Source organism: Ochlerotatus camptorhynchus, unplaced genomic scaffold (assembly GCF_037179485.1).
Source record: "Ochlerotatus camptorhynchus isolate MF236.1 unplaced genomic scaffold, CSIRO-AGI_Acam_v1.1 ptg000290l, whole genome shotgun sequence".
Taxonomy (NCBI): Eukaryota; Metazoa; Arthropoda; class Insecta; order Diptera; family Culicidae; genus Ochlerotatus; species Ochlerotatus camptorhynchus.
The window spans coordinates 3,033,165-3,058,683 of NW_027040779.1; the positions used below are offsets into that span (position 1 = coordinate 3,033,165).

The 25,519-nt window shown below is 41.7% G+C and overlaps 1 protein-coding gene across 2 annotated transcripts in view; it reads left to right on the top strand.

The window, feature by feature from the left end:
• wake (wide awake) overlaps window positions 1-25,519 on the top strand; it is a 618,276-nt gene that overhangs the window by 89,281 nt on the left and 503,476 nt on the right. The gene's annotated exons all lie outside the window — the stretch shown is intronic.

Here is a 25,519-nt window from a genome sequence, read left to right on the forward strand (position 1 = left end):
TGAAATATTGTCTCTCAGATGTTTGTCCATGATACCAGTATGATCAGAAATTATTTCAAAAACCTACAGATGATCAGAGATTTCTCTGAACTCCTCAGGACATTTTTTCTCAAGTTTTCAGGTTCATCAAGTATTATTCAAAAGATCTGTAGCTGTACTAGGATGATCGGAAATTATTTAAAAAACCAACAGATCATAGGCCTCAAAGAGATCTTCAAATTTTGACATAGCGACAATGATCAATTATTTCTCTATGGTCGGTACCCGAGAAAAGTTCAGCATCAAAATGACAGCAAATCGAAATCAAGTTTTGATATCAACATCAAACTGAAATCATAATTTGATTTCAGTTCACGCAATTGACAAATTTGATAAAATAATTTGTTTTCATTTTACTTTACATTTGCTCTTCAAAAATATGTTATTGCGAGTTTGTTTTCATTTGTACATCAAATTGAGTTTTCAGTTTGCTCTCACTGATAGCAGAAATAATTTTCAATGTGATGTCACAGGAAGATTTTTGGCTCTCAACTTTGATATTTTAACCGTTAAAACGACCAAAACGACAGCAACCTGAGTAATCATTATCAGTGAAATCACAACATCAAATTTAGTTGTCAATTTGATCTCAGACTTTGCTCGGGTATAGATCAACTTTTGCATGTTTTTTCAATGAAAATGAAGGAAAACCTGTCACCCAGTATTTTGGGTGAGGATTGTTAGTTCGACACTAAGGCATAAGTGAGATGCAAAGGACTCTATGATCCAACATAAGTGTAACGAGCATTTTGACAAACTACAAATTTTACAAAAGGATGAACTTCAAATTGAACTCACGACCTTCTGCACTGAACCACCGAGCCCGTCTGTCTGTATGATATCAGTTATGTAGACAGATTCTCTAGCAGAAGGTGTGATGCTAAGTAGAGGAATCGATTATGATGAGAAATTCAAAAGCTACCTCCTTCCCGCCTTCCCAACTCGAGTCGAATTTGAAGAAGGGTCAATTTTGTTAACATCAAAGTCTCATTAAGTTGCGACGTAGCTTGTAATGCGGAGGAGAACAATCCGCATTGCCTTCCGGGAAGGATGCGCTCTGCCTTGTATAGGGGATAAATTTCCTTCGGAATCAGCCCTCCCATTGTACCGTAATCCGGGGGCAAATTGATCAACGGGGTGAAATTGAGCAAAATGCTTTGCATTTTCAGCTGTTCCATAGATATTTATTTGGTTAGTAGATGTCATGAGAAATTTTGGTAGGATTTCATCAAAGGACTCTAATGATTGATTTGCTGAGATTTGAGATTTGGGGGGGGCGTAATTGCTTATGTAAACAAACACATCAATCGCCAATTTCGTAGGTGGTACAGGCTAAATGTATTTACGCCCAAATCTCAAATCAATCCGGATTTTACTGTCTGAATTTCAAATTTATTTAACTGGCATTCAATCGCATACATAGTCAGCTACGTAACATTCCTGGTTTTATAATGGTCCATTCCGACAGATGTTCTGAGGCAAAACATCTCTGATCAGGGAAGTAAAGCCGTTGGTCCCCGGTTCATGAGTTGATGGGTCGATAGGTAGGGTCCAGGCGTAGGAGCTGCCTCCCTGGCGTCGGTAGCATTGGTGCTCAGCACGGAAAACAAGATCGACGGAAAACAAATCAAGAAAAAAAAATCCATTCCGAGCCTTACAAACCTCTTTAAAACCACGATAAAACTTAAATGGTTACTTGAACATCATCCAAACAAACCAATACAGGGCTGCAACGAATATGTTTTTTGATTAAACATAGTCTCACTTAATTCGAAGTATGCAAAATATTGCGAAAGGTGAATAAATTTCACCCAATATCGACATTTTCAGATTTATAGATCGATAGAGTCCTCATAGCTACTGGTTTTAATATACCATTTGCTGATCCCTTATTGTAGAAATTAATTTCGATATTTACGTAACGCAGTGATCAATTTGCCCCCGGTTTACGGTATCATTAGCATGGAGGTAGAGGGTGTAGACTTTGTTATGAACCTATCGGAAGATTTCAGCTGGTCGTGTTTAATATGTTGTAAACAGTTCGAAGGTTCGTGTAGTGGAGGATAATATGAGCTGAATTGGATCTGGCATGTTACTAGTGTCAGTCGCGATGAGAGATATTTTTTATGAATTCAATAGAGATTCAATGTCAGGACAGATGTAATAGGAGCATGATTATTAATATTTCTTTTTATTCCAAAATTAGGCATCTTCAGTTACATTGGAGTAGCTGAACTCTTGAATGAGTTTGATCTAGGGTAAGTGTGCCAGTTTTAGCACTAGTGCTTCAGTGTGCTGACAAAGGGTCTCAATAAAATTTTAAATACATTTCAATGATTTTATTTGTGTATGTTCTATTCAATCCTGTATCAAATTAAATTTTGAAAAGAATGAAAAAGGGTGAAATTTAAGATAAGGGCAATAGAAGGACCACTAGGGCTGCTTAGGGTTGCCCTAAAACATTAGTTTTCTTAATCTGACTTTTTTGTTTAAAATGTTACCGATCAGTGATCTCCAGAAGAGTTGTATGGAATTTTATGGTACACATTGTAGCTGAATTTAGGTTAAATTTTTAAATTCCAAATGTTATGGGTAATTTAAACCCAAAAAGCATGCAGTTTTAATATAATATATTAATATATTCCTAGAAATCAACAAGAGAAGGCATTGTTTACAAAGGCTGTTACGCTCTAATTCCAGCTCTATCAAGATATCAATATCCAGACGTCACAAGATCTTATTTTATGTAATTATAATATCGCAACAGTGGTGACGGGGCGGTAGTGAAATCGTCCTTAAAACGTGTGATTATCCCGCTAAAGGCGGGGCTTATTACGGATGTCACTTCACGGTGAAAACGTGACAGCAGGAGGAGAATTTGTCAACAGGAGGCGGAACATCACCGGCACCGCAGCTGTGGAACATCACGGACACTATTGTACAGATTCTGCATAACCAGCAAGCGCTTATGCGCTACACAAGCCACCATTAGGAATCTGTTCCGCGATGAGGTTGTACTGGATTCCCTATCGAGTAACATGGCGGAATTTGTGTACAACAAAGAAAGCGGCAGCACATTCGACACGTGGTTTCCGTGCTACAGTGGCTGGATGACGCTGCTAAGGTTCGATTTCTACTACGAAAACTGAGCCCACCGGATCTCCAGACAACCCAGGAAGGCAGTGAAGATTATCTCGATTACTCGTGCACAATAAATCCTGCGTTGATTTTAAGCTGTCAGAGTTAACGGAGGAACAATTTAGAATGATGCTAATCGACAAGCTGAATGAAGCAGAACATCTGCTCATGCTGTGGGTAAAACAACAGTCTGATTAACCTCAAACAGGAAACCATTCTTGTGGAGAATCCGTCATCATAGAACTTAATTGCTCACAACAAACGGTCCAAGTCCATGCATCGGTCACGCAGCAAAAATTCAACTCGTGAACAGCCTCGAACACCCTGCGAAGGAATGCATTACAACAAAGATTGTCGTTTTCGTGAGCATAAAGCTGGGTTTAGACAGGGCAAGTCAATTGAGCAAGTCAGTTGAATTCAACTGACTTGAACGCGAATTGAACGTGTAAACCATGGCATTCAACTGACTTGATCAACTCACTTGAATTGAAAAAAGTTTAACCACACTCAACTTTTCAAGCCAATTGAAGTCAACTGAGTTGATTATTTGACTTGCCCAGTCTAAACCCAGCAGTGTCGCGATTGTGGCAAGCAGGTCCGAGATCAGTGATGCAAAATATCATGACACTCACGTGACACTCGACTTCGCATCAACCGACTATCGCTGACAGATCTTTTTGTCACGCAGTGAGAGTTAGAGCCATGGCAAACAACAATCACCAGTACGCTGCTCACAAGCAAAACGTTACACTCGCTGCTGATGATGAAGAGCACAACGAAAACAGTGAAGACTTCTGCAGTCATGTCTGCGATCATGAGAAAAAGCGAAACGACAGAAGAAAATGAAAACAATGCCTACGTATTCCAAAGTTCGTCTCGGCAGGCGCGACTATGTGAGTTACAAACAAAGTAGGCAACATGAAACGGAAACTGTTGGGCTCACTCACCAACACACTCAAATAAGCAAGCAAAACAGCAACTGCTTCAAAACGAGCACAGAATAGTGTCGTGATTGTCAGGAATGACCAGATCGGTGATGGATCACAACAGAAGACGACATTCACCAGTTGCTTGTTACTTCTTTCGTCAACTTGATGGATGGTCATGTAGAGAGCTTTGACGAGCACATTGATAGGAATGTACAAAGCGTTACTACCATCAGCTGTTTGGCGATCGTGATTGTGATAGGTCGCAACTCTGATCGAGATCCTTCTTTACGCATATTTATCATCGAAGTCATCGACCAGAGTACCAGAAGCAACCACAGCGGCACCAAAGGTGGCAAGTGCTACGTAGATGCTCGTAACGTGCATCTCGATATTTGGGGATCGATCTGATGGATATGTTGTGGTTGTGAAACCAGTAAATCACGTCGTTCTGCAACTAAATTGCCACTCATCAGACCCAAGAAGTTGCCGATCTCCAAGCTCATTTCCCAGAAGTTTTCAGCACGAAATTGGGCTTGTAGAACAAAACTCCTGTCCATTTGGTACTGAAAGATAATCCGAAACCGTTTTTTCGACCCAAACGACCAGTAGCAAAAAGTATGAAAAGCTTTGTAGAAGAAAAACTTCATCGATTGGAATGCCTTGGAATCCTGAAGAAGGTCGATTTGCCGACAAGGCGGCTCCGATAGTCGTCGTTCGAAAGCCCAAGGGAACGATTCGTATATGCGGAGATTTTTCTACGAGACTGAACACTGTACCTGAGTCAAACTGTTATCCTCTTCCTCTGCCCGAGGATATTTTCACGAAAATGACTAGCTGTCAATTAGTGCTACAAGATATCAATATCAACACCTACTAAATGCTGAATTTCAGTAGCCACCTGATGTCAGTATCAGTTCAAACAGTTAGAATATCAAGGTCATTCCGTAGATACTCATATTGCATCGGTTTAGATGCATATTCGATGTCCGTCTTGGGTTGAAATCCACCATTTTAATTTCATCCGGAATGCTGATTTCAATTTCGGAATGTCCCAGATTCTAGAATTTAACATATGTTCTTTACCTATGATTTTCGATTATTTTGATCTTGGTTCATATTGATCCCAAGTAACATTGCAGGTTTTATCGAGGTTTTATAGCATTCTACTAGTCTAAATCATGGTCTACAGAACCGTCATAAAACCAAAATTGTTACTTGGGATGCTGGTTGATTTTGTTAATCGAAAATCACAGCTGATATTGGTAAAGCGCAGTACAGCTGCTTGAGTTGAGGGCACGTCTGCAAGCGTGTCCCGTACCCTGGCAGGCAACCCGTGGAGGCAACGAAGATGCTCGAATTGTGGACATACGCATAACACGTGCTCCACCGTCGATGGAATATGGCAGAATTCACAGGTCTTCCAGAAGGGTCCTCGGCTGAAATCCCGTGAGATTAGGAAGTGTCCTGTCCGGAGTCTGGAAAAAAATCTTCTGGGATCGCAGGTTTGCAAGGTCCGTCCACTTTCCTATGTCGCTTTAATTTTCCTAATAAACGGAAGTCTGGCGCTGGACCATTCCGTTGCCCACGCTGTCCGCACTGTGCAAGTGATCCATCTCTTTACGTCCTGCAACGGTACCTTGTGCGAGTACCGAGGACCAGATGGGCCTCACCTGCCTAGGTTGTCCGCCTCGTTGTTCCCTGGGATCCCACAGTGTCCGGGAATCCATGCGTAGGTAGTGTTTGGTGGCGCAACCTTCAGGATGCCCTGGATCCAGGGGTGGACCGGGACCTCCGACGAAAGGGCTTGAATAATACTGTGGGAGTCTGACAGGATAAGGATTGGGCGATCCACAGGAACCGTGACGGCATGTAGAATAGCCGCTGCTTCTGCCGAGAACACCGAACATTGTTTTGGCAGACTTCTACTCGTTGGGGAAATGTCACCAGCGATTCCCATTCCGACTCCAGCTCTCGATCTTGACCCGTCCGTGTAACGATGCATGTAGTTTAGATACAATCCGGTCAGCTCTGCTACCGATCTCCTAAGGGCTACAGAAGTGTCCCCGGCTCTGAACTTCTCCATTATCCGGCTGTCGATGTTTGATGCGGAAGATTGTCAACTCTTATCTCCGTACCAGTGAATCTCGGCCACTGGGGGGAGCTCTGCGTTGGTGATTCTGCTCCCCCCCCCCTCGGGTAAGGAGGCAGATTCTTTCGTTTCCGGTGGTATTTGCTGAAAATGCAGCGGCTTTGTTGGCAATGGCTTCGTAGATGCGGTACCGGAAAGGGAGAGTGCCGGCTTCGACACAGCTGGCATCGGCTGGTATCGAGGATAAGAGACCGGAGATTATGCGCGTGTAGCTATTGTACACCGGAGCGAGTATTGCCTTGTCGGTGACGACGCAGGTCAGCTCGAGTCCATACATCAGCCGGCTGTCTACGATGGCCCGGGCAACACGGAAACGTACTTCTCCATTGTTGGACCGGTGGGGACGGGAGATTGTGATTGTCAGTACTGGCAAACGTGGCACCTAGCGCTCTTTCCAGCAGACAGCTGAAAGCCTTTCGAAGCGGCCCATCTGGCTACGGCGGAAACCCCTGCTTGGGCTGTAATCCTCGTTCGTCCCGGAGTTTGACCTGTGGCTACGATTAGCACGTCGTCTGCGTACACGAACATGTACATGTTCGCTGGTAACCGCTCAAAGACACTGTTCATGGCTACCAGGAACAAGGTGACAGCGATCACTGAACCTTGGGGAACGCCAGTTTCCTCGCAGAAAGTGCGGGATTTGGTATTACCTACCGAGACTCGGAAGGATCTGCCAGTCAGAAAATTTTGGACGAAATGGATGATATGGCCGCTAAGGCCCCAACTGAGGAGTTGTTTCAGTACCGCGGGCGTCCATGTACGGTTGAAGGCTTTCGCAATGCCCAGGAAAACGAAACTGGTCGAAGAGAACAGACGTTGAGGCTCGAACACAATTTATCTAGAAACTAGTGTAAAGATTCCTATTCAACCTAAGCGCCACTAACGGTGACTTCCCAACTTAATAATCCTCTTTGACAACCTGATGGCGCTGGCGTTGCACAACTAACACTAGACACTAAGTGCTGGTAGCACCAAGTGGCAATTTTCAAACAGAAAATTTATCGATACTAGCGCCAAATTGGTCGAAAGTGAAACATTAATAGAGGAAATCAGGAGATACTAGCACCGACAAACCGACATGAATTACCATAGCAATAACAATAAGATTTCTAACCAAAGCACACTACTGACATCTGGCTCCGTGTTCGTGGCGAGGTTCGCGGGAAATATTTAGCTAAGCCATGAACCCGCATGCAAAAGTTATAAATTGGTTTGTGTCTGATCTATTCTGTACAAATTATTTTTATCTAGATCAAAAAATCCTAATCGACCGTTTACGAGCATCGGGCATAAGTCAAAATTAAGTGTCATGCCGGTTTATCGGTGATACTAGCGCCACGTAACGGCAATGTTCCCACTTATCTTTGCACAAGTTTCTGACCGAAGTTGGACGTCTGTTCTCTGTTTGTGATGATGGCTTGTGATATTAAATTTTCTGACCATGATTTTAGTCAACATTGAACTGATCCACACAGTTTGGTACAGAGCTGCTGCACAGATCATCTCCAACAGCCAGCCCGGCTTTATGATGCATCGTTCAACAATGTTGAACTTAATGTGTTATGTATCAGCGATATCACGTGACTTAACCCACATTAGATCCGTTTGCGTTGCTTTCTTCTTTCCTTTATTTAACGTCGGTCTCTGTTCCGCAATCTAGTGCCAATCACCGACGGACATCGATTGCCATCCATTGACGGCAATTGAATGTGCAGGAAGGCAGCTACCACACCTGCGTAGGATATCGCACCCATTCAACACACATGGGCCGGGACCAACGGCTTTACTTCCCTTCCGAAGGAAGACGTGACCAGAGATTTTTAAGCCTCAGAAAAATCCCACTGACCTCGGCTGGGATTGAACCCAGACCCATTGGTGGGAGAAAGCAGTCACGTTTACCACTACACCACCGGCGCCAGCTATACCGTTTGCGTTGCGTTGACGTAAATTTGACAGTTAGACAATAGATTTAGCTGTCATTTTGCCGCAACGCGTCCGATCCGGATCTAATGTGCGTGGGCCTTTAAAATCGAAGCAACAAGTGGATTTGGTTAAATCTTCTGATACAGTTCCGCACAATCTCATCGCTGACACCCAATGAGTGGGGAGAAGAGCCCACCTTAAATTCACGAAATATTAACAACAGGGAGTGGGCAAGTCCACTCTCCCCATCCAAATTGCTTCAATCAGGCTTCAAGTTCGATTTTCTCAAAATGGCGGATATGTTACATTGGTCCTATTGAAAAGTTATATTGACCTTGAACACCGTTTGCCTTGATATTCCAACCTGGCACACACGTTCGACGTTCAAGCGAAGAGGGTATTAGAATTCCATCAGCACAAAGCCTTGTGTTGTTTCAAGCTTTTCCCGCAGAAGCAAGGGGAGGAAAATCTTCTGGAGAAAATCGAACTACGCCAAACGAACCAAGACCATCAGCATCAGCAATTCCGAGCTGTAAGTTGAAAAGTTCTTCAACATACCGAGCATTTGGTTGTTCGCTGCCACTTACAGAGCACAATCGGACAGGGCAAGACAAACTTTTATTACGTACGATTGAGGGAAATGTGAAATCACTGTTTTCTCCCCTTTTGCTTGAGAGCCCCACTCGGATCTATAAGCTCTCGTGAAGTGGGAGGAAAATTAGACAGTAAAGTCACATCGTCCGGTTGGCGAGGTGGAGGTGGAGAATCCGCTTCCAGTTCATTCCGGCAAGAGTTGATTTCATTTTATAGTTTTATTGTGCGGGTCTTGGTCATATCCTGGCCTGGTGGTGACGGTTATTCACTGTGCGAGTTAAATCCAATTTGTCGGAGTTTATTCAAGGTGAAAAGTTTCCGTCCATGTAAATATTGCTCCGGTGTAAAAAGGTATCTGTAATTTTTTGTTTCTCCTACCGTAACTGCGAATCAAAGTTAGAAACTGTTTCAACCTTTGGCCCACATGTGACGTGTATGGTACGCAAATTTAATTACTGTCACAAACGGGCAATTGCATGATTGGACTACTCACAATGGGAAACAAAATCAACGTTTTGCTTCCCCGTGAAAGTTGTCCTGCAGCAATTTCCAGTGTTGTTGGAAGCAATTAGTTTGATTGCTAGTTTGTAAGTTGTTAGCATGCACGGTAGATTTTGAACAGTTACAATATAATTAGATCATTTATAGTCGAAACTTGTGTAACCTTCTAAGCTCTTAAGCATTAACTAGTTGTAATCCTTTTCTGCTGGCCTCACTCCATGGTAGCTATTACGTCCCATATGAAGGAACATACATTCTCAGATTAGTGTTCTCTTGAGATCTTCCACAGTTGTTGATTCAGAGCTTATGGTCTTCGTACACGTATTAATTTGTATCTGCAAGCGAGGAGAATACATTCCGGAACATTCCGATTCATTATATGTAGCTACATATTACGCCGGCGACGTCGCATAGACAACCAAGGACCGTGATTTAAAAAAGTCAACACTATACTGACGTGATCTCAGCGCCCTCTTTGCATTGCCATAAAGGCTATACAGCAAATTGACTATCCACTCGTTACCGTTAGTTGCCTAGGCATGACATCCTCCGTCCCGTCGTATCGTTTTCCACGAATGAAGTCAATGGAAACGGCTTCATTCATTTAGGCCCTCCATGCCACACATGGTGTGATAAACTACACCCTGAATGACACGCTGAACCAAGCCCATTATTCTGCTACCAATACACGCCACCGTAATGGCGGCAGCAGTTGCCAAGGTGTTAAGTCTCGCCAAGCATTTTTTTGCTAACATTGCGTGATGAAAAAATCGGGTTGCGATACGCGTTACTGTCGTAATTTTCCCGGAAAATTTTAGCAAAAATGTCGTCCCACAGGCGACAAACTGTCAGCGCTACAACAGCACTCGTCAAAGCGTATTATGGCGCTGCTGTCGTCGCCGTCCTTTCGGGATGAGTGATAACATTTGACCTGTTTCAAAGCAAGCGTTACGGATGCGATACGATGCGTTCGGTGGGATCGGCAGAGGACATGTTCTTGGAACTTGTTTCCATCTAACATGAAGATGTTCATCATCGTCGTTGTCGCCGATGGCGATGTTGTCTCGGAAAAGCGTTGGAAAGTTGGAAAGCACAAAACATGCTTTAATGATTATCAAGACTCTGTAAAGCCATTTTTGATGGGGAAAGTTTCACACCTTTGTAAATTGATACTGGCTTGCTGCTGCAGATCAGACGAGAGGTGAATGTAATGCGGTGGGTGAACATTTGGTATCTGGTTTTAATAGAGTTTACCTTTAAAGCTTGGGTGACATTAAAATATTATCTATACCAGAGTAAATTTGTGTGCTTTTATGTATTTATGTACATGTATTTGTGTATTTGATCATAAATAATATGCCTTATGGCCCTGCACGAATGGTGAAGATTTCAATTAATGATTTTGTCCAGCTTCTGCATTCATGTTCCATCAGATGTCGCTGCTGTTGTTTGCGGTGACATCTATCGAAAACTACCGTATGCGTGATAATGTTTGCACCATCGTACAAATAAGGTTCCCGTTTCACCTGTGCGTACAATGCCTTGGTTTTCTATGCATGCATAGCTCATACCTAGGGGCATCCCACTCTAAACTTCGTACCTATTATCAATAAAATATTTGTAAATCCCGCGTAAGTATTCTTAAGTATTTTTAAGTATTTTCAACCATGGCTATAAATTTCCATCGAAGTAACACTTATTTTTTGATAACCGGTTGCTAAAGCATGTGTTTGTTGTTGTCGGTCGTCTTGTATTTATACAAATAGGAGTGTTAAGTATTTTTATTATGTGTTGGAATTAGTATTATTTAATTTATATTTTCCAGCGATTCAGCTTGTAAATATGCTTCAAGAGCTGGTTACAAAGAATGATATTTTCAGTACAAGTTGAACGGTGTTTACCGATCGACTGATCTCAAAATGTGTATTGGCTCAAATATAACCTCTCGGTGCACAAAGATCCTGCGATGATGAATATTGGTGTATTCAGATATGAACGTGCATTAGCTGACCAGAGAAAAATTTGCGATGGCATGAGGGAGACAACTAGTACTTTTCTCTTTCTCTCCCTCTCGTACCGTGGACCTACCTAGCAGCGAATCATCTGACTACGATTTTGTTTTTGCAGTATCGAGGAACTGTTGCCGTGAAAACGTGCAGGCCTGAGCAAATGCAGGAAGAAAAGTTTGTCGATCTACTGGGTGTTGAATGGGAATGGCCGTTTTGACTCTCCTTTTGAATAAACTACTATAATGTTTACTTTGAAAAATTAATGCAATTATTATATCACATTGAACACAACGTTTTACTTGTTTTAATTATACGTAGGAAAACAACGAAAACTAAATCCATTCGTTTAAATAATTCTGACTATGTTGCTTATACTGAGTCCAGTGGCCTTTATGGTTTATAAGGGGAAGAAGGGACATAGTGAACAGGTGGGGCATAGTGAGCATTCCACACTTTGGCTCTGGATCTCCAGCTGCATGAAACAAATCAACTGGTAGTAGGTTCAATATCACTATGATATTGATCCTACCACTAACCAATTTGTTCCGAACGGCCGGAAATTCAAGCTGGAGCACGGGATGCTCACTATGCCCCTCTTACCCCTATCTACTGTAATAAACAGTATCTGCGTTTAGAAGGTGGAAAGCTAAGAGATTTGCGTTTCCGAAATACGCTCATATTCTCGTTTAACATACTGTCTGGACGTAAACGAGAATATAGGTGATAGTATGGTCACATGGTTTCGTACATCCAATAATGTTCTTATCAGGCATTTTCATGGTCACATAGCCAAGAACCGAGCGGAAAAAAGAACAACACAAAATTCACTATTAGATTGGTTATACAAATTATGGAACTCGAACGAGTAACAACAAAGGTTCCAATGCCTATAAGAATTTATTCTTTCTGGTACATGGTGAACAGATTACACCGAAAATGGTTCGGAACACCTAAAGCTGTTCACGCTCTTAATCAAATGAATCTTAATTGTTTAACAAATTAACCAATATCCACACAAAACGCCTGACATTGGATAAACAAGCAAATTAAATTGACATAGCAACCAAGCAAGTAAACTAACGCTAGATATTTCTTAAGTATTTTTAAGTATTTCTGGGTATCTTAGATATCACTAAGATCTTAATATGTATATTAGGAAAAATACAAAGTTTAGAGTGGGATGCTCCTAGGCTCATACCGTAGTAGGCTGTGTATAAAAAAATAATTTACTTAGTTTGACAGTTGCACCATGACGAAGTGGCAGCGTATTCGTGATTTGACCCACGCGCAAATGTCGCAAAAAGACATTTCTATCGCCGTTGGAGTGTCCCGGTGGACCGTCAAAAGGGTTTTAGACCAAGAAAAGAAAGGACAACTATCCGCGAAGGCGGCCACAGGTCGTCCAAGGTTAGCTCGAGTTCCGGGGGTTATCGCTGCTATCAAAAGGAAGATTCGGGTGAATTCAAAGCGTTCAATAAGGAAAATGGCAAAGGAACACGGGATCAGTGACTTTACGGCACGGAGATCGTAAAGGAAGATTGCGGGGTGAAGTCGAGGGCACGGAAAAAAAACTCACATGATTACCAACCGCATCCGGGAGCTACGAGTCGAACAATGCAAGAAAATCTTGAACTTCCTCAAGCGAAAAAATCCGGTAATCCTGTTCACCGACGAGAGCATGTTTACCGTCGATCCCGTATCAAATTCCAGCACCGACCGGTATATTAGTTCTCTTCCGGTAAAATACGTGCCCGACGAGCACAAGAACGTGTATCTGACCAAGCATGCTGCTAGCGTTATGGTGTTTGGATTGGTGGCTTCCGATGGCGAAAAAATGGACCCAGTGTTCATTCCAGAAGGCGACAAGGTCAACACGGAGGTCTACATCGGGATTTTAAGTAAGTATGTTCTTCCGTGGATCAAAGAACAGTACGGTCCGAAGCCAAATGTTGTATTTCAACAAGATGGGGCTCCGTGCCACACCTCGAACCGCACTCAGAAGTCGTTGCAGAAACCGTTCTTGGCGAAGGATATGTGGCCGCCTTCCAGCCCCGATCTTAATCCGCTGGATTACTCAATATGGCGCGTCATGAAGGCCAAGGTCTGTTCTAAACGCCACCCGAGTACAGCAAGCCTCAGACAAACATTGACCCGTATCTGGAGAGAAATAGATCCAGACTTCATTATTAGAAGCTGCCATGCATTCCGGAAGCGTGTGGAGGTCGTAATTGCAGCAAGTGGAAACTCGATCGATGATTAACATAGGTTAAGACTCTGAGAAACATCCCCCTTTGAATAAATAAAAAACTCGAAAACGAAATTTTTGAGATTTTTTTTTAATTTTGGCATTGCTCAATGGTGCAAACATTATCACGCATACGGTACTCATAATCTCTGTTCACAGAGGTGATGGTGATGGTTTGCGTGGGTGGTCTTCGCTTTGTGAGTAAAGGGCTTTGGAACGGTTTGTTAACAAATGATGATGGGCCCTTTCTATTGTTGATCCAGATTTTCATTTCGTTCAAGTTCCCTTTGTCGTTTGCTGCAGTGAATGACTGCAAAAAAAATCAGTTTCACGGCAGTCACCTCTAGCGCAGGTAGGGTTTGCAAACTTAGGGTGCCTTCCATTCATTTTGGATAAAAAAATGTTTTATTAAATTATGGAACAATAAGATATTATAGTAATATTTTGTTTGTGTAAGCAACAAGAAAAGACTGTGAAGTTTGTGTTTGGCACATAATACCTGCCAATTTTGCTACACGAGTGTCGCAATAAGCGATTTTGTCATTTATTTCACCCACTCTTCGTTCTTCACTCTTCGCGAAGAGGCGATTAGAAAATCGCTCATTGTGACTCTGCCAAAGCTAAATTTGCAGGTTTTATGCGTCAAACACAAATATTACAATCTTTTCTTGTTACGTACACCTACAAAATATCATCGTAATATCTTATTATTCTATAATTTAATAAAACATTTTTTTAGCCAAAATGAATGGAAGGCACCCTGCTTAGCAGTGTTGTTTTTAATAAGAAACTGGTTGAAATTGGAAAGAAAATCGCTATGACTACAAGCAACTCATAAGGATCTATTTGAAGTTGCTGCAGTGATTTACGCCGTTCCTTCAACGCAAGTGTCGGTAGAACGTACCCTTTTCTATTGACAAGGTCCTTTGGGGTGATGTGGCTGGCAGCAAGGCGAGCGAACGATCAATGGAAATTAATTCTTAAGCAACAATAATTTATTGTGGTCCTAAAAAGAACCGTTTTGTCGTGATGGTTGGGTAATGCTGAGCTATCAGGGTGTTCAACACAGATAGGGCTGATAGCACTACTGATGACGACCGACCACACACCACCACACATGGTGATTGAATAAGCACCGTTCGGCGAGACCGGATGAATCCGATTTTGAAATCTGTTTTAGGGAAAGCGCTTTTTTGCAGGTAATCGGTGTTAATTTTGATCACCAACAGTAGGACATTTGTGTAATTTTCAATAGTGACCTTTTGAAAATTGACAAAGTGTTTGTGCGATTTCCAATCGATTGGCTTATTTAGAATTAAAATCCATCGACTATTGATAGATTTATAAGTGGTCAAAACCTGAACACTTTTCGTAACTCAGTCGATTTTAGTTTTTTGAAATTCCACCCCCAATATTTTGCCGAAAGACGTAATCCTACGTCGAAAAAATCGTGGATTTCTAGGTCTACTTTCAGGAATTGACCCTTTTGTCGGAGAGTCCGGATATCTAGAAGACCGTTTCCTGACGACCCGGTAGTAGAATCGATATGGTGATGGCATATTTCCTCTATGCTCATGATTGTATGCAATTTAGAAAAAAACGCGGATCCCTAGGTCTATTTCCAGGAATTGACCATTTTCCCGGTGAATCCAAATTTCCGCAGAACCACCTTTAAATTTGGTAACCTAATTGCCAAGCACCACCCAACAAACAATTTTAGCTGTAGATTAGCTTATACAGCCAAAATTTGCCTTATGCAGCTATTTTTTGCCTGTATAAGCTAAGCTGCACCTAAAATTGTTTGTTGGGCAGTCATGTCAACATATATCGACACAGGTCCAATAGGCTTTCTACCTGAAACATATGAAAGTAGACAGATCGAATGGTTGCTGAATCATAATGATTGATCATCGCATTGCTGAGAACCAGCCATTTTGCAGCCTTGGGGTTTTGTCAGTTAATCTAATTAATCGATTATAAATGTATATGGGTTAACCACCTAATGGGCTAAGTTTAGGAACATTTCAAGTCATGTGCGAACTTTGTCTGGAGGTCTTAAGAGTCAATGCTTTGGCTTTATGAATCAAGAAGTCCAGATGGTCTAGATCACGCTTGGATTATCTCTAGAATAAAATATCCACTTCAGATAACTCATATTTCGTAAAGTACAGATAGATTATTAGAAGATAACAATTTAACATCATTTTCCTGACTCCGGACTTCTAAGGCGTTAAAGGATAACTACAGAGGGCTTACTAGTTATCACCACAAGCCTTATGAGTCAATGTCAATGCCCATAAAGGCATAGCAATGCCCATATGGAAAAACAGCAAGCCGATAAAAGTGCTGCTGAAAATTGTGTCGTCCATCGAATCTCATGGACGGGAAAACTAGTTTTATTTTTTTTTAAATGCATTTATTTTTCCAGGCTCATTTGCTGTAGCTTTGCGGAGCCGATATTCATTGATTATATAACAAAATTACTTACGTTAGTTAAAGCGGGGGCCGATTACTCGCGACTATCTCGAGGTTATTGGTAACAGATTGTAACAAATGGATGGCAGGGTAGGGGTTGTGAACACAAGGTTTGGAGAGCAATGTGCTCTTGATCTCGAACTAAGCGACACTCTAATGAAAAAGACAAACATGATGGTACACCGATGGGCAGCTAACAACTTGGGAGAACACAAGATGACACTAACTACTAAATCCTCAGATCCATCCGTTTTTAAAACACATAAATTAAATTCAAATAGTCGAGATCTCGGCTCCCCAAGGCATCTCTAACGGGTATCGCAGGTTGTTTTCCTCAGGCCACTGCCACACGCACATAAATTGCTGCCTGAGAGCCCAATTCGATAGAAGTGCGAGTCTAACGAGCAGTGATTGGACATAAGCCTTGATATAACGCGTATAAGGTCGCGGCTTTGAACCATGGTTTGTTCGACACATGTGGGAGAATATAATGTAACCATCTTTTCAATTCACCATCATTCCATTTTTGTTGCCAACTGATGAGGACTTGCTGACGAGCAATGGAGAAAAATTCGTTCAAGGCGATTTGTCGCTCAAAAATATCGCTTTCCATAGCGCCCACCTTAGCCAACGAGTCCGCTTTCTCATTACCCGGAATTGAGCAATGAGATGGGACCCAAGCTAAGGTGATAGTATAGGAGCAGTTAGATAAAGCACTCAGTTTAGATCGTATTTCAGGCAGGACATACTAGGAGTGCTTCATCGGCCTCATTGAATGAATAGCCTCCAATGAGCTAAGACTATCCGTAAAAATGAAATAATGGTCAGAAGGTAGTGAGGCAATTCGCTCTACTGCGTAAAATATAGCTGCGAGTTCCGCAACGGAGCATGGTTTCTGCAGTTTATAGGAGGCGCTAGGAAATTGATTAAATACACCAAATCCAGTGGAAGCATTTATGGTTGGCCTATCTGTGAAAAGTCTTTTATCGTTACTTACATGGTGGTACTTGATTGCAAAAATTGAGGGAACAACCATCGACCGATGGTGATCTGGTATTCCATGGATTTCTTGCATCATGGTCAGGTCAAAATTTACAGAGGAACTATAGAAGGCTTGAAAGCTATCACGATTAGAGATTAATGAAGAAGGACCAACCTCCAGCGTCATGTACTCATAGTACAAACTCATGAATCTTGTTTGAGGATTTCGGTCGAGCAGCTCCTCAAAGTTTCCTATTATCAATGGATTCATTACTTCACAACGGATGAGAAACCGAAAGGACAGTTCCGCGAAACGATCTGTCAGTGGGAGAACACCCGCTAGTACTTCGAGGCTCATCGTATGCGTCGAGTGCATACAGCCAAGCGCGATTCGGAGGCAACGGTATTGAACCCGTTGCAGCTTCAGGATATGTGTTTTTACCGCGGATTAAAAGCAGAAGCTACCGTACTCTAGAACCGAAAGGATGGTTGTTCGGTATAACCTGATCAGATCTTCCGGGGGGCTCTTCAACGAGTTCCGGTAATTGTACGAAGAAAATTAATCCTTTGCTGGCATTTTTGTTTCATATACGCAATATGTTTTCCACATGTGCATTTGAAATCGAACCAGACACCTAAATACTTAAAAGAAATACTTTGAGTGACTGTTTTACCCATTAGCTGAAGCTGTAACTGTGCAGGATGATGCTTCCTAGAAAAAAACAACCAACTCAGTTTTCTCCGGAGAGAATTCGATACCCAGCTTCATAGCCCAAGTAGACAAATTGTCTAAAGTATCTTGCAATGGTCCTTGCAGGTCCGGTGCACTTGGCCCTATAACGGACACAATCCCGTCATCTGCAAGCTGCCTTAGCGAGCAATTTTCATCAAGACAACCATCAATGTCTTTTACATAAAACTTATAAAGAAGGGGGCTTAAACATGAGCCCTGGGGGAGACCCATGTAACTAATTTGTGAAGTAGTCGAGTTTCCATGAGAGAAGCTCATATATTTCTCAGACAACAAGTTGCTCAAATAGTTGTTCATAATGTAATGCTTAATGTAATACACATGTAGCTAACAATCGATTCCAATTAAGATGCACAATATGAACCTGTTATGCTTTTATCGGTAGTTCAGAGGTCTTGTGAATCATCCTTAGTGATTTAAGAGTTAGGCCTACAATTCTAGATAAGAGTATTATCGATTCCCCTCAATTGCATATTAAGTAAACTTCATGGGTCAACTCCAGATATGTTGAATGGTAAGTCTGAAGGGCTGTTAGATTGGGTTCATAGACCTTGAGAACTATGAATCAACTTCAGTGGACTTATGGCTGAACTTCAATCATTCTATGGGACTACCTTTAGGCCTGAGGGTCAATTTCAGTCCCGTAAACAATATATATAACGTTCCTTTTCGGAGGAGGAGGTGCTATTAGATACAATGTATCATATTTTCATAAATCTACCGATCGATCCAACAGTCGATGGCATTTCGATTGACAAAATCTATATAAGATTATCGGCAGCATAACCAAACCACATTTTGCTCTCCTTCCCTATCCCTTCCCGTTAGATTGTTTTTCGTAAGGCATATATTATACCATAATTTTGTTACAGTTAGCTCACTCCGCCCGAAATAGAAACGAAAACGTGATTGGAATCATTAATGTACCCATAAATAGGCTCAGACAATCCGAATAGGATCGATTGTTAGCACTTGCCCTTGGGTAGCCCCACGCCAGTCCTATGATTTCCGCACGATTGAATCGTTCGATAAAACCCAAGCCATCATGTAACAAATGGTTTTTTTTTTCGACCGTTCAATGTAAACGGCATCGATAAAAAGCTCATCCCAACTGAATGACCCAATAACAATAACGGAATTTAAATTCCCTCCCGGAACGTTTACTATGCTCTTTCAGATCACCAAACAAAATATGCCTAGCGAAAAAGCATGTTCCCTTGAATTGCGGTCAGTTTAAGGTCAACCTGAAACCGTTAGCTTTTCCTTCTTTCAAGGCATGAACCGAAACAAACACCGGCCACTTGCATTTATTCTCCTCTCTTTATTCTGCCTAATATAGCAGCAGCTCGTCGTCCATTGTTTACTTTATTTTCCTTTTGATTTTCCTCCTCACCCGGACTTGGGTTTGGTCCAATTCCCCATAATGGAGTCATTAAATGTCCGAAGGAAAGTAAAACAAACGCTGCGGGACCAAAGCCGTTTGGCAACATAAACAATGCGTTTCGCCCCAAAAAGGATGCAACTGACTCGGAGCCGGACGATCAGCCAACAGAGCTGGCTTATGAACCATTCGACCAATTTTCAAACCCGTACATAGCAGTAGTTCGATGTATTTTCGGTCATAATAGCTCCACATGACATGGCTAGTTATCGAGTGATGATTTATCGGGGATTATGGAATATTAACAAGGCTAGTGGCATTGTAGCCATTCGCTCGAGGGCAGGGAAAACAGGTGCCATGAGGGTGAAAGTCAGGAATTCCGGTCTGTGGTTCAAATTCTTACTAGTCGTGTGCCATTTGTGTTGGATTGAGGAGGCTCAGAGTTGGTTGAAATATGATAAGCATGCTGCCATGCCACCTTCATCGCGATGGTGAAACTGATGAGTCGAGGTTTGGCTTCGGTTGGTTGATAGCGATAAGTTCTAGGAATTTGGCACTTGGTCTCGTGCTGAGGAAAATTTGAGTTGATGGAATATGCAGCAGGTTGGTCATAATTGTACAACTGTTTACAAATGGACATTATGGTGCCTTATTTTGAAAAAAAGTGTTCGATTTATTGCCACCCTCTAGATTGCTTCATAACCAGAACATATGAGTAAAATTGCAATGGATAAAATCACATTGAGAAATCTGCGGAACTTCATGATACCTTGAAGAATTACCAGAGAACTTTGGACCACTTTTGAGAACATCAGAGCAGTTCTAACAACAAAGAAGCAAAAGTTTAGAAAACTTCAAAGAAGTTTAGGGAAGTTACGTGAACATTGGAGCAGTTCTGAGAGCTTCAAAGCAGTTCCATGGCCAACATAAACAATTAGAGAACATTCTGTTAGTTCTATTTAATTCTGGAAAACTATTGGTATCAATTGGGAAAATTTTAATAGAAGAAGATGCTAATTTCAAATAACAGACTAAAGTGTTAATTTTTATACGATAGATGAGGAGATGAAAGTAAAGAGTTGATAGTTCCGTTAGAGTACGGCAGTGTGAAAATTGTATATAGGGAGTAGAAAGCGAGCAAGCATAACTGTGAGGAAGGTACAAATCGGGTTGATCATCTCTCTTTACCGAACTCCCTCGTTGGAGAGGGACGTTCGGTAAAGAGATGGTCACCGATTTGCTCATGTACCGACGATGTGTTTGAAACAGTTCTATCGATTGTACCGCACTTAAGTTGTTATCTGAAGGGAGGCATCCTGTCGTAGGTTTGGAAATTGCAGCTATTGTTACCTCTACCACTGTATGTGTTTTTAATGTTTTATAAAATATCCAAGAACGTCAAAGAAGATCCGAAAACTTTCAGGAAAGTTAATGGTCGTTAAAGGGTAACTTCCAATAGCTTCATTGCAGATTTAAAAAAACATTCCTAGAAATTCTGTGGAGATTGGATACCTTTACAAAAGTTTTCAAAACTTCAGAGACGCTTAACCTTCTTAGTGCGTAAGGGTCTTTTTTGTCACTTTAAAAAAGCTGTAACTTTGTAACTAAATATGATAGAGACCTGAAATTTCCCGACTGTTGGTAACATTCGCAAACGAACATTTTGCTGTGAAAAGAAGCTTTCAGGAAAAACTACAAAAATAGTGACACATAGTGCATTAGGGTCGAAAAAGACCAAGACTGCAACTCGCTCCCAAAAATCCATTTTTGAATTGATTCATGGCTTCTAAAATGTCACCCTGCCCAGAATTTCTCCAATTTGGCCGTTTAGGTTACTTGGCATCTGTTCCGATAAGGCACAAATGGACACTTCCAAAACCTCGTGTACTGGTACCGTCTGACGGCTCAAATTCATGATTTTTCAACCAGAAGAGTTTAGGAAGTGTCCTTTTGAGCTCTATCGGTCAGGTAGCCTGAAAGGTCAAATTTAAAAAATCCTGGAAAGGGTGCCATTCTTCATCTTTCATTTGAGGTAAATAGATCAAGAATTGACCGGCGGCGCCGACTGGGATTGAACTCAGCCTTGCTGGGGTGAGAGGTAATCACGCTTACCACTACACCACCGGCGCCGCTTGAGCGAGAGCTTCGGGTGGTTGCAAGAAGTGTAGGAAAGATTAGAGAACTGCAGGGCAGTTCTAATAAATTCACGAAAACAATGCATCGTTTCCTTTAGTGGCGCCGGTGGTGTAGTGGTAAGCGTGATTGCCTCTCACCCCAGCAGGCCTGGGTTCAATCCCAGTTGGTGCCGCCGGGATGTTCTGAGGCATAACATCTCTGATCACGAAGGGAAGTAAAGCCGTTGGTCCCCGGTTCATGAGTTGATGGGTCGATAGGTAGTGTCCAGGTGTGGGAGCTGCCTTCCTGGCGTCGGTAGCATTGGTGCTCAGCACGGAAAACTAGATCGACGGAAAACAAATCAAGGAAAAAAATGCATCGTTTCCCATTAAGGAACTTTATTGAAGTTCCGAAAATTGAATGATAGTTCCGAAAATTTCTGGGAACATTCTTGAACAGACTGCGGAAACATAAGGAAAGTTTCCAGAACACGTGAAAAAGTCTCGAGCTCTTCTAGGAAGCTTCAAGAACTTCAAGGCGGTTCCATTAGCTTCAGCCTGCCTGCATTTGGTCGTCGGTATGAAATATGCAAAAGGCATTCCATAAACCTATATCAATAAATAAGCATGGTTAAAATAAGGAAAATTATATTTAAAGTAAAGGGTGATACGGTCAAAATTTGGTCAAGGGAAAACGCGTGTAAATCGGTGAAATCGTTTATTTAAAAAATCAAATTAAATTTCTTTTTCAAGTTCAATTAGTATAAAATTCAGGAAAAATATTCAGTTAGGCTTCCGCTTTTCCAAATCCGAATTGCCGGGCCTTACGCTTGACCCCTGCCATCAGATTTTGTACAGCCACCTTGTCCACCTTCTTCGCCGCAGAAAGCCAGTTTGCCTTGAACTGCTGCTCGCCCTTAGCAGTTTTTTTGGTCTTCTTTAGGTTCCGCTTGACAATAGCCCAGTATTTCTCAATTGGGCGGAGCTCTGACGTGTTGGGAGGGTTCTTGTCCTTGGGAACCACCTGCACGTTGTTGGCGGCGTACCACTCCATGGCCTTTTTACCGTAATGGCAAGATGCCAAATCCGGCCAAAACAGTACGGAACAACCGTGTTTCTTCAGGAAAGGCAGCAGACGTTTATTCAAACACTCTTTCACGTAAATTTCTTGGTTGACAGTCCCGGAAGCTATGAAAATACTGCTTTTCAAGCCACAGGTACAGATGGCTTGCCAAACGAGATATTTCTTTGCGAACTTTGACAGTTTTATGTGCTTGAAAACATCTGCTACCTTTCCGCTTCCTTTTGCCGTATAAAACTCCTGTCCCGGAAGCTGCTTGTAGTCGGCTTTGACGTAGGTTTCGTCGTCCATTACCACGCAGTCAAACTTCGTCAGCATCATCGTGTACAGCCTCCGGGATCGCGCTTTGGCCGTCGTATTTTGTTTATCATCGCGATTTGGAGTCACTACCTTCTTGTAAGTCGATAGTCCGGCTCGTTTTTTGGCGCGATGCACGGTTGTAGACGATACACCCAGCTTATTTGCGGCATCTCGGAGAGAGAGGTTAGGGTTTCGCTTGAAACTACCGGCAACTCTCTTTGTCGTCTCAGCGGCTTCCGGTTTTCGATTTCCCCCCGATCCAGACTTTCTGGCTGTCGACAAACGTTCCCCAAACACTTTAATTACATTTGTAACGGTTGATTTGGCAACTTTTAGCGATTTTGCCAACTTTGCGTGCGAGTAGCTCGGATTTTCGCGATGCGCGAGCAAAATTTTGATACGCTGCTCTTCTTGCTTGGACGGCATTTTGACAACTGAAGAGTGAATTCCAAAATCAAAATAGGAGCAACATTCTACACACACACACCTTCAAAATGAGGGGTGTTCAGGTTTTTTAAATGCAAAATTGAAAGAAATACGTCAAGTTGATATTGACCAAATTTTGACCGTATCACCCTTTACTACGAATCTTATGCGGGCATGTAGTGGTGAAACGCCAAATTGGAAGGTGGATTTATCGACAGATCTGTATTGCATGGCATCAAGATCTTTAAATTGCTTTGGTGATACATGACACACAAAGCATTTTTGTGTCGAGATTCCGGTCACAGAGCTGCAGACTTTTCCGTCTACCGTGGAACACACCATGACATGGCGAATTTTCACTCCATGCACATCAGTAGGCAGCAAACTTTGCCATTTACCTAGTTTCTCCTTCCATACTCCGAACAATTCAGTTTTTACGAAAAATGAAACGCAAACAGTTGTAATAAACACAACACAACGATCACCGACGATACCACTTTGACAGCACGTCTTAGCTTGAGCCTCGATGACCGCAATGCATCGAGGTTCAAAGTAGACCGTGCGTGTGAACGGATCAGTCATTTACCCGTTTGAGATAACCTAATCACTTATTCTCGATATCACCCCATCGTTATGTGATGTAATTTGTAAGTTTGTTTTAATTTTAATTTTTTTTTTATTTAAATGAATGAATATAAAAGCTAAGAAATATAAACTCAGTATAATGAAGCATTATTTGAAAAACATGTAGAATATCACTTAAATGGTGATGTATAAAACAACATGAAACATGATATGCGCAAAGTGTTCTGATTGTGATATGTTGCTTGCTCATACTTAATGACTATGACAAACTTAATGACGTTGAGTACTGGTTCACATACATTCACATTTTTGAAAAAAAAAATAAGTTTGAAAATTGGTATTTGTTTACACTAAATTCGCTGTATATCACACTGATGTCAACAAAAGTAGTTGGTGTCTTCAGAGAAATTGCATGTTTTTACGTTATCTAAAACTTTCTACAACAAGTTGGATTGATATAATGTACTTAAGTATTATAAAAACTCTAAAAACACTTTTTAAGGTTGTCGTGATAGAAAACTAACTATATCTCTCTGGGGTTAACATGTAGAGATTTGATGTCTTGAGCAAAGCTGCTTAAAATTTGATTTTATACAACTTTGCTAAAGACATAAACCCATTATCTCGTAACTACAAAAAGTTAGATTTTCCAAGTGTAATACACCCTTAGTAAAAATTCAGGTGTGTATTTCAAAAGATGCAAAATGAAATTTAAAGATATTTCTCTGGAGACACCAAGGCTCCAAAACGTTGATAAAGGTGAGAAAAGACTTTTGACCGTCTTTTTTCAGCCCCACAGCCCCACTGTGCGGCGTTCGAAAAAAATATTGATTTTTCGTTGAAAAAATCGCTACTCAAATTCGCGTAAAAATCGGAAAGTTAGAACATCCAAAAAAATCTGATGTTAAATTTTAGATAATTAATTTCTACAACTTCTCCAAACTTTTAACAACTCTCTGGAGGTTTTTTTTTTTCCTGAAGCTCTGCGAATTTTTTCAGTTCTTTGAATTTCTGCGTACTTCACTGAAGTTCTGTGAATTACTCTGAAGCTCCGCGACTTCTTTTACCGTATGCGTGTTAATTAAACACTGTGAAAGCTAAACAAAAATCTGAAAATTTTCTCCAGGCGCGGGTCAATGTTTTTTTTTCTGAGGAGTGGCGTTTGGCACAGGCCTTGGCCTACATGACGCGTCACACTGAATAATCCAAGGGGTTAGGATCGGGGTGGATGGCGGCCATATATGATTTAGCCAGAACGGCAGATGTTTCTTCCGCCAATTCTGCGTGCGGTTCGAGGTGTGGCGTAGTGCCCCGTCTTGCTGGAAGACTACATTCGGCTCCAGTAATCCACGGACATATTTATTAAGAATGCCAATATGCACCTTCGTATTCACTTGACCACTTAGATTTTTTGGCTGAGTATCGGAGGATTGGAACGAATAGTAACCTCGACGTATTTCATAATCGTATGATTCAATTCAGAATACTTAAAACTACTTCCTTAATAGCAAACTTGTTACTAAACAGTTTTGGTTATTTTTGTATGACCTATTTCAGTCACTATAAAGTTGCAGCAACCTATTTTGATGGACGTGTGCTGTTTGGGTTACTCTAGGTCGTGCAGAAAAGCGATCGTCCATAGATAGTACCGGACCAAGGGGTTGGTCACTCCGCACAGTATGCCAAAAACAAGCTTGGGCACATCTGAGCACAGTTATTGGCACTGTTTGGCATCCATGGTTACAATTTTTCTGATCTTTAAAGTTACTGGCAAGACTGAACTTTTCCTGCGCCTGCACAGTGTGCATGTGTCGAAATCTGAGATTTATGTTGCCACAATATAATCAATTTGTTTCAAAACACAACCGTGAATCTCCACCAAGTCTCGCCATGGTTTC